Genomic DNA, 17,719 nt, shown 5'->3' on the forward strand with positions numbered 1-17,719 from the left:
TGTTTGCTTCCCGGCGGAGGTCACCCTGTTTTCCGATGCATCAAGAGACAGCTTACACAGCGGCCCAGGTCCCCTGCTGGAGGGTGTTTTTCGGCGCTCTGGGAGGAGCGCGTTTGGAGGGGGAGGTTCTGTCATGATCCTGCCGGCAGATGGCGCGGTGGCAACCACATGCACGAGCGGCTTGCGAGCACGCACGTGCTTGAAGAGCACATGGACGCTAAAGCTGTGTGAAATGTTGCCAGCTGTCGGCAATTAAGAGACTGGTTACTTAAACCACTCGCGTTCCTGTGCACATCGTGCGGCATTAAAGTGTGAAAGTGTTAAAGCAAAGTGAAGAAGTAAAATAAAGTGAAGAAAGTAAAGTAAAGTGGAGAAAGTAAAGTAAAGTGGAGAAAGGACTAATGGTGAAAGGACTAACAGAGAAGACAGACTGAATAATGGTGCCCGGTTGTCATGTTGCTTTGCTCTTTCTGTTTTCTTGTTCCTTAGTTTATGAGTGTTGAGAGTGTTTATGTCCTGTCATAGTTGAGTGTGTGTGCTATGCCTTGTTAAGAGTGTTGATGTCATGCTCTAGTTAAATGAAGCGTTCAGCCCAAAGTTATGTGTTCATGACATAATTTGAGGACTGTTTCCTGCCTAGTTTCTAGTTAAAGGAGAACTGTTTGTCAGTTAAATGTAGTAGAGTTTCCACACCCTGTTAAATTTCATACTCTTTGCTTAAGTTTTAGTTTTATGTTTAGACCTGGTTTCCCGCCTGCTTGTGTGTTTAGTTAAGTGGCAAATAAAGACTGCACTCCTGCGCTTACTTCCTGGCTCGAGTCCTGTTTCGTAACACAGTGTGTATGGACACACAGGACAAATGTACGAGTATTAAATTACATCATAAATATGTGAAAAATCACAAAGTTATTGATTTTAATGTAAACAATCATATTTTGTAATATTTTAGCTCAGAAACATTTCATAGTACTATATTATGTGTAAATATGTGAAATATCATATTGGAGTAGGTCGGGCAACTGATTATATGAGTTTGTTAGAAAAAGACACATACAGACGTGGAGCAGAAAAGTTCAGTAGACTTCTAGCATTAAATGATTGGTTAGTCTCTTGGTGTAATGAGCAGAATCTGGTGTTTGTCAATAACTGGAATCTCTTCTGGGAGCGTCCTAGGTTGTTTCGTCCTGATGGCCTGCACCCCAGCAGCCTTGGAGCGGAACTGCTTTCAGACAACATTTCCAAGGCGCTACACTCCAAGTGACTGCCTACCGTAAGTACATCTTCCAATAATAACAACATTCAGTATAATCAATGTTCAATTAAAAATCCGGCAAAGGTAATACATACTATAGAGACTGTGTCTGTTCCCCGAGCTATACAAATATATAGAAAATCTCGGAAAGTCTATCTTCGTAACCTAATTAACATAAAATTAAATCATATTGAATGCACAGCCAGCACTTTTGATCTGAGGCTAGGACTATTAAACATTAGATCTCTTGCGTCTAAGGCTCTTATTGTTAACGACATCATTACTGATCAGGAATGTAATTTAATGTGTTTAACGGAAACTTGGATTAAACCAAACGAGTACATAGCATTAAATGAAGCCAGTCCTCCTGGATACAGTTATGTACATCAGCCTCGTTCAACTGGTAGAGGAGGAGGTGTTGGACTCATCCATAGTAAAAATCTAGTCGTCACACAAAAACCTAAGCATAAATTTAATTCTTTTGAAATTCTTTATACCAGTATAAGTTATGTAGCCACAAAAAATAAGTCAATTCCTCTAATTCTTATTTACAGACCCCCAGGGCCATATACTGAATTTCTTAGTGAATTTGCAGACTTTGTCTCAAACCTGGTTGTGTCTGTAGATAAAGCATTAATCGTCGGAGACTTTAATATTCATTTTGATAACCTGGAAGACCCTCTAAGATTAGCGGTTGTGTCCATCTTAGATTCAGTAGGGATTAATCAGAACGTAATCGGGCCTACTCATAATGGTGGTCACACTCTTGACCTCATACTAACATACGGACTAAGTATAGAAAATATTATCATTTTTCCGCAGTCTGGAGTTGTCTCAGACCATTATCTTATCTCGTTCATAATACGTATTGATCATAATAGTTTCGCCTCGCTACCGCATAAAACGTACCTACACATCAACTACTGCACCGAGCTTCATAAATAACCTCGCAGAAACATCAATTAGATTTGGATCACCGTCTGAGCCCATAGAACTCGATCAGACGCCTGAAAGCTTGGAGTCAACACTCCGCTACACGCTAGATAGAGTGGCTCCACTCAAAAGGAAAATAATTAGAGAGAAAAAATTATCACCCTGGTATAACGATCAAACGCGAACCTTAAAACAGACAACTCGACAATTAGAACGTAAATGGATATTTCAAACAGCATGGAAGGAGAGCCTCCTGAAATATAGGAAATCTCTTGGCGATGCTAGAAAAATCTATTTCTCCACCTTGATAGGAGACAACAAAAACAATTCTAGATTCCTTTTCAACACAGTAGCAAAATTAACTAGGAATAAAACCACTACAGAGAGAAACACTCAATCATTACATAGCAGTGAAGATTTCATGAAATTTTTCATTGGTAAGGTTGAAAATATTAGACATGAAATACAGGCCATTAAATTAAAACTGGACAGTACTGTAACAAACCCATTACATGACAATGTAGCAATATCAGATCAATGTTTAGAGTGTTTTGCTCCGCTTAGAGAGACCGAACTAGCTACATTAATCTCTTCAGCCAATTCATCATCTTGCTTACTAGATCCCGTACCTACATGTTTGTTTAAACAGATTTGTCCAGGAGTAATTGAACCACTTCTAAATATAATCAATTCTTCCCTAAGCACTGGCTATGTACCTAAATCACTTAAATTAGCAGTTATTAAACCCTTGATTAAAAAACCTGATCTTGACCCGTCTCAATTGTCCAACTATAGACCAATATCAAATCTCCCCTTCATCTCTAAGATTTTAGAAAAGGTTGTAGCAAAGCAGTTATGCTTGTACTTAGATAGGAATAACATTCATGAACTGTATCAGTCGGGATTTAGACCTCATCATAGCACAGAGACAGCGTTAGTTAAAGTAGTAAATGACCTTCTACTGACTTACGATCAGGGTTGTGTCTCGCTGCTTGTGTTACTCGACCTTAGTGCAGCTTTTGATACTATAGATCACACTATTCTCCTTGATAGATTAGAAAATGTTGTTGGTATTAAGGGAACAGTCCTCTCCTGGCTCAGGTCTTATCTGACAGATCGTTATCAGTTCGTAGATGTAAATGGTGATTTCTCCATGCGTACTGAGGTTACTTTTGGAGTTCCACAGGGTTCTGTTTTAGGCCCACTGCTCTTTACTTTATATATGCTACCCCTAGGTCAAATTATTCGTAAACATGGAATTGGCTTCCACTGTTATGCTGATGAAACAGTTGTATGTTTCAGCGAAGCCAGAGGACAGACAGAAGCTTAGTAAAGTTGAGGATTGTGTAAAGGACATTAGACGTTGGATGTTAATTAACTTCCTTCTACTTAATTCTGATAAAACAGAAATACTTTTATTAGGCCCACGTGTAGCTAGAAGTATTCTTTCTGATCACATGGTTACTCTGGATGGTCTTTCTGTTTCATCATGTGCAGCAGTTAAAGACCTTGGAGTGATTGTTGACTCCAGCCTATCATTTGATGCTCTTGTAGATAATATTACTAGGATAGCCTTCTTTCATCTCAGAAATATTTCTAAAATAAGAAACATATTGTCACTACATGATGCGGAAATACTAGTTCACGCATTCGTCACCTCTAGATTAGATTATTGTAATGCCTTACTGTCTGGATGTTCCAGTAGGAATATAAATAAGCTCCAGTTAGTCCAGAATGCAGCTGCTAGAGTCCTAACTAGAACTAGAAGATACGACCATATCACACCGATATTATCAATACTGCATTGGCTCCCAGTAAAATCTCACATTAATTATAAAATACTTTTATTAACCTATAAAGCACTAAATGGTCTCGCGCCACAATATCTAAGCGACCTTTTGGTTTTATATGATCCGCCACGCCTACTTAGGTCAAAAGATGCAGGCTATCTGACGGTACCTCGAATAGTGAAGGCTACAGCAGGGGGAAGAGCTTTCTCTTATAGAGCCCCACAGTTATGGAACAGTCTTCCTATTAGTGTTCGGGACTCAGACACAGTCTCAGTGTTTAAGTCTAAGCTTAAAACGTATTTGTTTACTCAAGCCTACCCTGACTAGATTCTGTTCTACTACTTTGCAGTCATAATGATCTTTTTTCTCCCTCTCTCCTTTCGCCGAGCCCCACACGAATTTATGGAGATAGTAGAGATCCTGATCCTCTCTGCCTCTGGATGGAGCGCAAATCTTCTTTAATTCCAGACTGCTGGGACTACGGCTGCTCCTAACGCCATACAGACTTCCTATAAATCCATAATGAACTTTTTCACACTATCTGTTGTTACCCAGATGAGGATGGATTCCCTTCTGAGTCGGGTTCCTCTCAAGGATTCTTCCTCTTAAAACATCTTAGGGAGTTTTTCCTTGCCACCGTCGCCACTCAGTGGCTTGCTCAGTTGGAATAAATTCACACCTTTTAATATCTGTATACCATGTTGATATTTCTGTAAAGCTGCTTTGAGACAATGTCTATTATTAAAAAGTGCTATACAAATAAATAAAATTGAATAGAAAAACCACTTTCCTTTGCTCCTAGCGCCTTCTCGTTCGCTGTATAGCGTTTTGAGCGGATAAAGAGCACAAGTGTGTAAGGAGACACAGGATGAATGCAAACTAGTTTTGTTATGGTACTTTTGATTCAAAGTGACTTTCTAGACATAAAATGTCACTTTTTTTCACCTTATCATACTTTTTCATCAACTTTTGCATTTTAATGTAAACAATCATATTTCGTAATATTTTGGGTCAGAAACATTTCATAGTACTATATTATGTCTAACTATGTGAAAAAAATCAAATTGGACTACGTCGTGCACTTGCTTATATGAGTTTGTTAGAAAAACCACTTTCCTTTGCTCCTAGCGCCTTCTCGTTCGCTGTATAGCGTTTTGAGCGGATAAAGAGCACAAGTGTGCATGGAGACACAGGATGAATGGGAACAAGTTTAGTTATTGCACTTATGATGAAAAGTGACTTTCTAGACATAAAATGTCACTTTTTTCACCTTATCATACTTTTTCATCAACTTTTGCATTTTAATGTAAACAATCATATTTCGTAATATTTTGGGTCAGAAACATTTCATAGTACTATATTATGTCTAACTATGTGAAAAAAATCAAATTGGACTACGTCGTGCACTTGATTATATGAGTTTGTTAGAAAAACCACTTTCCTTTGCTCCTAGCGCCTTCTCGTTCGCTGTATAGCGTTTTGAGCGGATAAAGAGCACAAGTGTGTAAGGGGACACAGGATGAATGCAAACTAGTTTTGTTATGGAACTTTTGATTCAAAGTGACTTTCTAGACATAAAATGTCACTTTTTTCACCTTATCATACTCTTTCATCAACTTTTGCATTTTAATGTAAACAATCATATTTCGTAATATTTTGGGTCAGAAACATTTCATAGTACTATATTATGTCTAACTATGTGAAAAAAATCAAATTGGACTACGTCGTGCACTTGATTATATGAGTTTGTTAGAAAAACCACTTTCCTTTGCTCCTAGCGCCTTCTCGTTCGCTGTATAGCGTTTTGAGCGGATAAAGAGCACAAGTGTGTAAGGGGACACAGGATGAATGCAAACTAGTTTTGTTATGGAACTTTTGATTCAAAGTGACTTTCTAGACATAAAATGTCACTTTTTTCACCTTATCATACTTTTTCATCAACTTTTGCATTTTAATGTAAACAATCATATTTCGTAATATTTTGGGTCAGAAACATTTCATAGTACTATATTATGTCTAACTATGTGAAAAAAATCAAATTGGACTACGTCGTGCACTTGATTATATGAGTTTGTTAGAAAAACCACTTTCCTTTGCTCCTAGCGCCTTCTCGTTCGCTGTATAGCGTTTTGAGCGGATAAAGAGCACAAGTGTGTAAGGGGACACAGGATGAATGCAAACTAGTTTTGTTATGGAACTTTTGATTCAAAGTGACTTTCTAGACATAAAATGTCACTTTTTTCACCTTATCATACTCTTTCATCAACTTTTGCATTTTAATGTAAACAATCATATTTCGTAATATTTTGGGTCAGAAACATTTCATAGTACTATATTATGTCTAACTATGTGAAAAAAATCAAATTGGACTACGTCGTGCACTTGATTATATGAGTTTGTTAGAAAAACCACTTTCCTTTGCTCCTAGCGCCTTCTCGTTCGCTGTATAGCGTTTTGAGCGGATAAAGAGCACAAGTGTGCATGGAGACACAGGATGAATGGGAACAAGTTTAGTTATTGCACTTATGATGAAAAGTGACTTTCTAGACATAAAATGTCACTTTTTTCACCTTATCATACTTTTTCATCAACTTTTGCATTTTAATGTAAACAATCATATTTCGTAATATTTTGGGTCAGAAACATTTCATAGTACTATATTATGTCTAACTATGTGAAAAAAATCAAATTGGACTACGTCGTGCACTTGATTATATGAGTTTGTTAGAAAAACCACTTTCCTTTGCTCCTAGCGCCTTCTCGTTCGCTGTATAGCGTTTTGAGCGGATAAAGAGCACAAGTGTGTAAGGGGACACAGGATGAATGCAAACTAGTTTTGTTATGGAACTTTTGATTCAAAGTGACTTTCTAGACATAAAATGTCACTTTTTTCACCTTATCATACTCTTTCATCAACTTTTGCATTTTAATGTAAACAATCATATTTCGTAATATTTTGGGTCAGAAACATTTCATAGTACTATATTATGTCTAACTATGTGAAAAAAATCAAATTGGACTACGTCGTGCACTTGATTATATGAGTTTGTTAGAAAAACCACTTTCCTTTGCTCCTAGCGCCTTCTCGTTCGCTGTATAGCGTTTTGAGCGGATAAAGAGCACAAGTGTGTAAGGGGACACAGGATGAATGCAAACTAGTTTTGTTATGGAACTTTTGATTCAAAGTGACTTTCTAGACATAAAATGTCACTTTTTTCACCTTATCATACTTTTTCATCAACTTTTGCATTTTAATGTAAACAATCATATTTCGTAATATTTTGGGTCAGAAACATTTCATAGTACTATATTATGTCTAACTATGTGAAAAAAATCAAATTGGACTACGTCGTGCACTTGATTATATGAGTTTGTTAGAAAAACCACTTTCCTTTGCTCCTAGCGCCTTCTCGTTCGCTGTATAGCGTTTTGAGCGGATAAAGAGCACAAGTGTGTAAGGGGACACAGGATGAATGCAAACTAGTTTTGTTATGGAACTTTTGATTCAAAGTGACTTTCTAGACATAAAATGTCACTTTTTTCACCTTATCATACTCTTTCATCAACTTTTGCATTTTAATGTAAACAATCATATTTCGTAATATTTTGGGTCAGAAACATTTCATAGTACTATATTATGTCTAACTATGTGAAAAAAATCAAATTGGACTACGTCGTGCACTTGATTATATGAGTTTGTTAGAAAAACCACTTTCCTTTGCTCCTAGCGCCTTCTCGTTCGCTGTATAGCGTTTTGAGCGGATAAAGAGCACAAGTGTGTAAGGGGACACAGGATGAATGCAAACTAGTTTTGTTATGGAACTTTTGATTCAAAGTGACTTTCTAGACATAAAATGTCACTTTTTTCACCTTATCATACTCTTTCATCAACTTTTGCATTTTAATGTAAACAATCATATTTCGTAATATTTTGGGTCAGAAACATTTCATAGTACTATATTATGTCTAACTATGTGAAAAAAATCAAATTGGACTACGTCGTGCACTTGATTATATGAGTTTGTTAGAAAAACCACTTTCCTTTGCTCCTAGCGCCTTCTCGTTCGCTGTATAGCGTTTTGAGCGGATAAAGAGCACAAGTGTGCATGGAGACACAGGATGAATGGGAACAAGTTTAGTTATTGCACTTATGATGAAAAGTGACTTTCTAGACATAAAATGTCACTTTTTTCACCTTATCATACTTTTTCATCAACTTTTGCATTTTAATGTAAACAATCATATTTCGTAATATTTTGGGTCAGAAACATTTCATAGTACTATATTATGTCTAACTATGTGAAAAAAATCAAATTGGACTACGTCGTGCACTTGATTATATGAGTTTGTTAGAAAAACCACTTTCCTTTGCTCCTAGCGCCTTCTCGTTCGCTGTATAGCGTTTTGAGCGGATAAAGAGCACAAGTGTGTAAGGGGACACAGGATGAATGCAAACTAGTTTTGTTATGGAACTTTTGATTCAAAGTGACTTTCTAGACATAAAATGTCACTTTTTTCACCTTATCATACTCTTTCATCAACTTTTGCATTTTAATGTAAACAATCATATTTCGTAATATTTTGGGTCAGAAACATTTCATAGTACTATATTATGTCTAACTATGTGAAAAAAATCAAATTGGACTACGTCGTGCACTTGATTATATGAGTTTGTTAGAAAAACCACTTTCCTTTGCTCCTAGCGCCTTCTCGTTCGCTGTATAGCGTTTTGAGCGGATAAAGAGCACAAGTGTGCATGGAGACAGGATGAATGGGAACAAGTTTAGTTATTGCACTTATGATGAAAAGTGACTTTCTAGACATAAAATGTCACTTTTTTCAGATTATCATACTTTTTCATCAACTTTTGCATTTTAATGTAAACAATCATATTTCGTAATATTTTGGGTCAGAAACATTTCATAGTACTATATTATGTCTAACTATGTGAAAAAAATCAAATTGAACTACGTCGTGCACTTGATTATATGAGTTTGTTAGAAAAACCACTTTCCTTTGCTCCTAGCGCCTTCTCGTTCGCTGTATAGCGTTTTGAGCGGATAAAGAGCACAAGTGTGTAAGGGGACACAGGATGAATGCAAACTAGTTTTGTTATGGAACTTTTGATTCAAAGTGACGTTCTAGACATAAAATGTCACTTTTTACACCTTATCATACTTTTTCATCAACTTTTGCATTTTAATGTAAACAATCATATTTCGTAATATTTTGGGTCAGAAACATTTCATAGTACTATATTATGTCTAACTATGTGAAAAAAATCAAATTGGACTACGTCGTGCACTTGATTATATGAGTTTGTTAGAAAAACCACTTTCCTTTGCTCCTAGCGCCTTCTCGTTCGCTGTATAGCGTTTTGAGCGGATAAAGAGCACAAGTGTGTAAGGGGACACAGGATGAATGCAAACTAGTTTTGTTATGGAACTTTTGATTCAAAGTGACTTTCTAGACATAAAATGTCACTTTTTTCACCTTATCATACTTTTTCATCAACTTTTGCATTTTAATGTAAACAATCATATTTCGTAATATTTTGGGTCAGAAACATTTCATAGTACTATATTATGTCTAACTATGTGAAAAAAATCAAATTGGACTACGTCGTGCACTTGATTATATGAGTTTGTTAGAAAAACCACTTTCCTTTGCTCCTAGCGCCTTCTCGTTCGCTGTATAGCGTTTTGAGCGGATAAAGAGCACAAGTGTGTAAGGGGACACAGGATGAATGCAAACTAGTTTTGTTATGGAACTTTTGATTCAAAGTGACTTTCTAGACATAAAATGTCACTTTTTTCACCTTATCATACTTTTTCATCAACTTTTGCATTTTAATGTAAACAATCATATTTCGTAATATTTTGGGTCAGAAACATTTCATAGTACTATATTATGTCTAACTATGTGAAAAAAATCAAATTGAACTACGTCGTGCACTTGATTATATGAGTTTGTTAGAAAAACCACTTTCCTTTGCTCCTAGCGCCTTCTCGTTCGCTGTATAGCGTTTTGAGCGGATAAAGAGCACAAGTGTGTAAGGGGACACAGGATGAATGCAAACTAGTTTTGTTATGGAACTTTTGATTCAAAGTGACTTTCTAGACATAAAATGTCACTTTTTTCACCTTATCATACTCTTTCATCAACTTTTGCATTTTAATGTAAACAATCATATTCCGTAATATTTTGGGTCAGAAACATTTCATAGTACTATATTATGTCTAACTATGTGAAAAAAATCAAATTGGACTACGTCGTGCACTTGATTATATGAGTTTGTTAGAAAAACCACTTTCCTTTGCTCCTAGCGCCTTCTCGTTCGCTGTATAGCGTTTTGAGCGGATAAAGAGCACAAGTGTGTAAGGGGACACAGGATGAATGCAAACTAGTTTTGTTATGGAACTTTTGATTCAAAGTGACTTTCTAGACATAAAATGTCACTTTTTTCACCTTATCATACTCTTTCATCAACTTTTGCATTTTAATGTAAACAATCATATTTCGTAATATTTTGGGTCAGAAACATTTCATAGTACTATATTATGTCTAACTATGTGAAAAAAATCAAATTGGACTACGTCGTGCACTTGATTATATGAGTTTGTTAGAAAAACCACTTTCCTTTGCTCCTAGCGCCTTCTCGTTCGCTGTATAGCGTTTTGAGCGGATAAAGAGCACAAGTGTGCATGGAGACACAGGATGAATGGGAACAAGTTTAGTTATTGCACTTATGATGAAAAGTGACTTTCTAGACATAAAATGTCACTTTTTTCACCTTATCATACTCTTTCATCAACTTTTGCATTTTAATGTAAACAATCATATTTCGTAATATTTTGGGTCAGAAACATTTCATAGTACTATATTATGTCTAACTATGTGAAAAAAATCAAATTGGACTACGTCGTGCACTTGATTATATGAGTTTGTTAGAAAAACCACTTTCCTTTGCTCCTAGCGCCTTCTCGTTCGCTGTATAGCGTTTTGAGCGGATAAAGAGCACAAGTGTGTAAGGGGACACAGGATGAATGCAAACTAGTTTTGTTATGGAACTTTTGATTCAAAGTGACTTTCTAGACATAAAATGTCACTTTTTTCACCTCATCATACTCTTTCATCAACTTTTGCATTTTAATGTAAACAATCATATTTCGTAATATTTTGGGTCAGAAACATTTCATAGTACTATATTATGTCTAACTATGTGAAAAAAATCAAATTGGACTACGTCGTGCACTTGATTATATGAGTTTGTTAGAAAAACCACTTTCCTTTGCTCCTAGCGCCTTCTCGTTCGCTGTATAGCGTTTTGAGCGGATAAAGAGCACAAGTGTGTAAGGGGACACAGGATGAATGCAAACTAGTTTTGTTATGGAACTTTTGATTCAAAGTGACTTTCTAGACATAAAATGTCACTTTTTTCACCTTATCATACTTTTTCATCAACTTTTGCATTTTAATGTAAACAATCATATTTCGTAATATTTTGGGTCAGAAACATTTCATAGTACTATATTATGTCTAACTATGTGAAAAAAATCAAATTGGACTACGTCGTGCACTTGATTATATGAGTTTGTTAGAAAAACCACTTTCCTTTGCTCCTAGCGCCTTCTCGTTCGCTGTATAGCGTTTTGAGCGGATAAAGAGCACAAGTGTGCATGGAGACACAGGATGAATGGGAACAAGTTTAGTTATTGCACTTATGATGAAAAGTGACTTTCTAGACATAAAATGTCACTTTTTTCACCTTATCATACTTTTTCATCAACTTTTGCATTTTAATGTAAACAATCATATTTCGTAATATTTTGGGTCAGAAACATTTCATAGTACTATATTATGTCTAACTATGTGAAAAAAATCAAATTGGACTACGTCGTGCACTTGATTATATGAGTTTGTTAGAAAAACCACTTTCCTTTGCTCCTAGCGCCTTCTCGTTCGCTGTATAGCGTTTTGAGCGGATAAAGAGCACAAGTGTGCATGGAGACACAGGATGAATGGGAACAAGTTTAGTTATTGCACTTATGATGAAAAGTGACTTTCTAGACATAAAATGTCACTTTTTTCACCTTATCATACTCTTTCATCAACTTTTGCATTTTAATGTAAACAATCATATTTCGTAATATTTTGGGTCAGAAACATTTCATAGTACTATATTATGTCTAACTATGTGAAAAAAATCAAATTGGACTACGTCGTGCACTTGATTATATGAGTTTGTTAGAAAAACCACTTTCCTTTGCTCCTAGCGCCTTCTCGTTCGCTGTATAGCGTTTTGAGCGGATAAAGAGCACAAGTGTGTAAGGGGACACAGGATGAATGCAAACTAGTTTTGTTATGGAACTTTTGATTCAAAGTGACTTTCTAGACATAAAATGTCACTTTTTTCACCTTATCATACTTTTTCATCAACTTTTGCATTTTAATGTAAACAATCATATTTCGTAATATTTTGGGTCAGAAACATTTCATAGTACTATATTATGTCTAACTATGTGAAAAAAATCAAATTGAACTACGTCGTGCACTTGATTATATGAGTTTGTTAGAAAAACCACTTTCCTTTGCTCCTAGCGCCTTCTCGTTCGCTGTATAGCGTTTTGAGCGGATAAAGAGCACAAGTGTGTAAGGGGACACAGGATGAATGCAAACTAGTTTTGTTATGGAACTTTTGATTCAAAGTGACTTTCTAGACATAAAATGTCACTTTTTTCACCTTATCATACTCTTTCATCAACTTTTGCATTTTAATGTAAACAATCATATTTCGTAATATTTTGGGTCAGAAACATTTCATAGTACTATATTATGTCTAACTATGTGAAAAAAATCAAATTGGACTACGTCGTGCACTTGATTATATGAGTTTGTTAGAAAAACCACTTTCCTTTGCTCCTAGCGCCTTCTCGTTCGCTGTATAGCGTTTTGAGCGGATAAAGAGCACAAGTGTGTAAGGAGACACAGGATGAATGGGAACAAGTTTAGTTATTGCACTTATGATGAAAAGTGACTTTCTAGACATAAAATGTCACTTTTTTCAGATTATCATACTTTTTCATCAACTTTTGCATTTTAATGTAAACAATCATATTTCGTAATATTTTGGGTCAGAAACATTTCATAGTACTATATTATGTCTAACTATGTGAAAAAAATCAAATTGGACTACGTCGTGCACTTGATTATATGAGTTTGTTAGAAAAACCACTTTCCTTTGCTCCTAGCGCCTTCTCGTTCGCTGTATAGCGTTTTGAGCGGATAAAGAGCACAAGTGTGTAAGGGGACACAGGATGAATGCAAACTAGTTTTGTTATGGAACTTTTGATTCAAAGTGACTTTCTAGACATAAAATGTCACTTTTTTCACCTTATCATACTTTTTCATCAACTTTTGCATTTTAATGTAAACAATCATATTTCGTAATATTTTGGGTCAGAAACATTTCATAGTACTATATTATGTCTAACTATGTGAAAAAAATCAAATTGGACTACGTCGTGCACTTGATTATATGAGTTTGTTAGAAAAACCACTTTCCTTTGCTCCTAGCGCCTTCTCGTTCGCTGTATAGCGTTTTGAGCGGATAAAGAGCACAAGTGTGTAAGGGGACACAGGATGAATGCAAACTAGTTTTGTTATGGAACTTTTGATTCAAAGTGACGTTCTAGACATAAAATGTCACTTTTTACACCTTATCATACTCTTTCATCAACTTTTGCATTTTAATGTAAACAATCATATTTCGTAATATTTTGGGTCAGAAACATTTCATAGTACTATATTATGTCTAACTATGTGAAAAAAATCAAATTGGACTACGTCGTGCATTTGCTTATATGAGTTTGTTAGAAAAACCACTTTCCTTTGCTCCTAGCGCCTTCTCGTTCGCTGTATAGCGTTTTGAGCGGATAAAGAGCACAAGTGTGCATGGAGACACAGGATGAATGGGAACAAGTTTAGTTATTGCACTTATGATGAAAAGTGACTTTCTAGACATAAAATGTCACTTTTTTCACTTTATCATACTTTTTCATCAACTTTTGCATTTTAATGTAAACAATCATATTTCGTAATATTTTGGGTCAGAAACATTTCATAGTACTATATTATGTCTAACTATGTGAAAAAAATCAAATTGGACTACGTCGTGCACTTGATTATATGAGTTTGTTAGAAAAACCACTTTCCTTTGCTCCTAGCGCCTTCTCGTTCGCTGTATAGCGTTTTGAGCGGATAAAGAGCACAAGTGTGTAAGGGGACACAGGATGAATGCAAACTAGTTTTGTTATGGAACTTTTGATTCAAAGTGACTTTCTAGACATAAAATGTCACTTTTTTCACCTTATCATACTCTTTCATCAACTTTTGCATTTTAATGTAAACAATCATATTTCGTAATATTTTGGGTCAGAAACATTTCATAGTACTATATTATGTCTAACTATGTGAAAAAAATCAAATTGGACTACGTCGTGCACTTGATTATATGAGTTTGTTAGAAAAACCACTTTCCTTTGCTCCTAGCGCCTTCTCGTTCGCTGTATAGCGTTTTGAGCGGATAAAGAGCACAAGTGTGTAAGGGGACACAGGATGAATGCAAACTAGTTTTGTTATGGAACTTTTGATTCAAAGTGACTTTCTAGACATAAAATGTCACTTTTTACACCTTATCATACTTTTTCATCAACTTTTGCATTTTAATGTAAACAATCATATTTCGTAATATTTTGGGTCAGAAACATTTCATAGTACTATATTATGTCTAACTATGTGAAAAAAATCAAATTGGACTACGTCGTGCATTTGCTTATATGAGTTTGTTAGAAAAACCACTTTCCTTTGCTCCTAGCGCCTTCTCGTTCGCTGTATAGCGTTTTGAGCGGATAAAGAGCACAAGTGTGCATGGAGACACAGGATGAATGGGAACAAGTTTAGTTATTGCACTTATGATGAAAAGTGACTTTCTAGACATAAAATGTCACTTTTTTCACTTTATCATACTTTTTCATCAACTTTTGCATTTTAATGTAAACAATCATATTTCGTAATATTTTGGGTCAGAAACATTTCATAGTACTATATTATGTCTAACTATGTGAAAAAAATCAAATTGGACTACGTCGTGCACTTGATTATATGAGTTTGTTAGAAAAACCACTTTCCTTTGCTCCTAGCGCCTTCTCGTTCGCTGTATAGCGTTTTGAGCGGATAAAGAGCACAAGTGTGTAAGGGGACACAGGATGAATGCAAACTAGTTTTGTTATGGAACTTTTGATTCAAAGTGACTTTCTAGACATAAAATGTCACTTTTTTCACCTTATCATACTCTTTCATCAACTTTTGCATTTTAATGTAAACAATCATATTTCGTAATATTTTGGGTCAGAAACATTTCATAGTACTATATTATGTCTAACTATGTGAAAAAAATCAAATTGGACTACGTCGTGCACTTGATTATATGAGTTTGTTAGAAAAACCACTTTCCTTTGCTCCTAGCGCCTTCTCGTTCGCTGTATAGCGTTTTGAGCGGATAAAGAGCACAAGTGTGTAAGGGGACACAGGATGAATGCAAACTAGTTTTGTTATGGAACTTTTGATTCAAAGTGACTTTCTAGACATAAAATGTCACTTTTTTCACCTTATCATACTCTTTCATCAACTTTTGCATTTTAATGTAAACAATCATATTTCGTAATATTTTGGGTCAGAAACATTTCATAGTACTATATTATGTCTAACTATGTGAAAAAAATCTAATTGGACTACGTCGTGCACTTGATTATATGAGTTTGTTAGAAAAACCACTTTCCTTTGCTCCTAGCGCCTTCTCGTTCGCTGTATAGCGTTTTGAGCGGATAAAGAGCACAAGTGTGTAAGGGGACACAGGATGAATGCAAACTAGTTTTGTTATGGAACTTTTGATTCAAAGTGACTTTCTAGACATAAAATGTCACTTTTTTCACCTTATCATACTTTTTCATCAACTTTTGCATTTTAATGTAAACAATCATATTTCGTAATATTTTGGGTCAGAAACATTTCATAGTACTATATTATGTCTAACTATGTGAAAAAAATCAAATTGGACTACGTCGTGCACTTGATTATATGAGTTTGTTAGAAAAACCACTTTCCTTTGCTCCTAGCGCCTTCTCGTTCGCTGTATAGCGTTTTGAGCGGATAAAGAGCACAAGTGTGTAAGGGGACACAGGATGAATGCAAACTAGTTTTGTTATGGAACTTTTGATTCAAAGTGACTTTCTAGACATAAAATGTCACTTTTTTCACCTTATCATACTTTTTCATCAACTTTTGCATTTTAATGTAAACAATCATATTTCGTAATATTTTGGGTCAGAAACATTTCATAGTACTATATTATGTCTAACTATGTGAAAAAAATCAAATTGGACTACGTCGTGCATTTGCTTATATGAGTTTGTTAGAAAAACCACTTTCCTTTGCTCCTAGCGCCTTCTCGTTCGCTGTATAGCGTTTTGAGCGGATAAAGAGCACAAGTGTGCATGGAGACACAGGATGAATGGGAACAAGTTTAGTTATTGCACTTATGATGAAAAGTGACTTTCTAGACATAAAATGTCACTTTTTTCACTTTATCATACTTTTTCATCAACTTTTGCATTTTAATGTAAACAATCATATTTCGTAATATTTTGGGTCAGAAACATTTCATAGTACTATATTATGTCTAACTATGTGAAAAAAATCAAATTGGACTACGTCGTGCACTTGATTATATGAGTTTGTTAGAAAAACCACTTTCCTTTGCTCCTAGCGCCTTCTCGTTCGCTGTATAGCGTTTTGAGCGGATAAAGAGCACAAGTGTGTAAGGGGACACAGGATGAATGCAAACTAGTTTTGTTATGGAACTTTTGATTCAAAGTGACTTTCTAGACATAAAATGTCACTTTTTTCACCTTATCATACTTTTTCATCAACTTTTGCATTTTAATGTAAACAATCATATTTCGTAATATTTTGGGTCAGAAACATTTCATAGTACTATATTATGTCTAACTATGTGAAAAAAATCAAATTGGACTACGTCGTGCACTTGATTATATGAGTTTGTTAGAAAAACCACTTTCCTTTGCTCCTAGCGCCTTCTCGTTCGCTGTATAGCGTTTTGAGCGGATAAAGAGCACAAGTGTGTAAGGGGACACAGGATGAATGCAAACTAGTTTTGTTATGGAACTTTTGATTCAAAGTGACTTTCTAGACATAAAATGTCACTTTTTTCACCTTATCATACTCTTTCATCAACTTTTGCATTTTAATGTAAACAATCATATTTCGTAATATTTTGGGTCAGAAACATTTCATAGTACTATATTATGTCTAACTATGTGAAAAAAATCAAATTGGACTACGTCGTGCACTTGATTATATGAGTTTGTTAGAAAAACCACTTTCCTTTGCTCCTAGCGCCTTCTCGTTCGCTGTATAGCGTTTTGAGCGGATAAAGAGCACAAGTGTGTAAGGGGACACAGGATGAATGCAAACTAGTTTTGTTATGGAACTTTTGATTCAAAGTGACTTTCTAGACATAAAATGTCACTTTTTTCACCTTATCATACTCTTTCATCAACTTTTGCATTTTAATGTAAACAATCATATTCCGTAATATTTTGGGTCAGAAACATTTCATAGTACTATATTATGTCTAACTATGTGAAAAAAATCAAATTGGACT

The sequence above is a fragment of the Ictalurus punctatus genome, chromosome 13, assembly GCF_001660625.3.
Source record: "Ictalurus punctatus breed USDA103 chromosome 13, Coco_2.0, whole genome shotgun sequence".
Taxonomy (NCBI): Eukaryota; Metazoa; Chordata; class Actinopteri; order Siluriformes; family Ictaluridae; genus Ictalurus; species Ictalurus punctatus.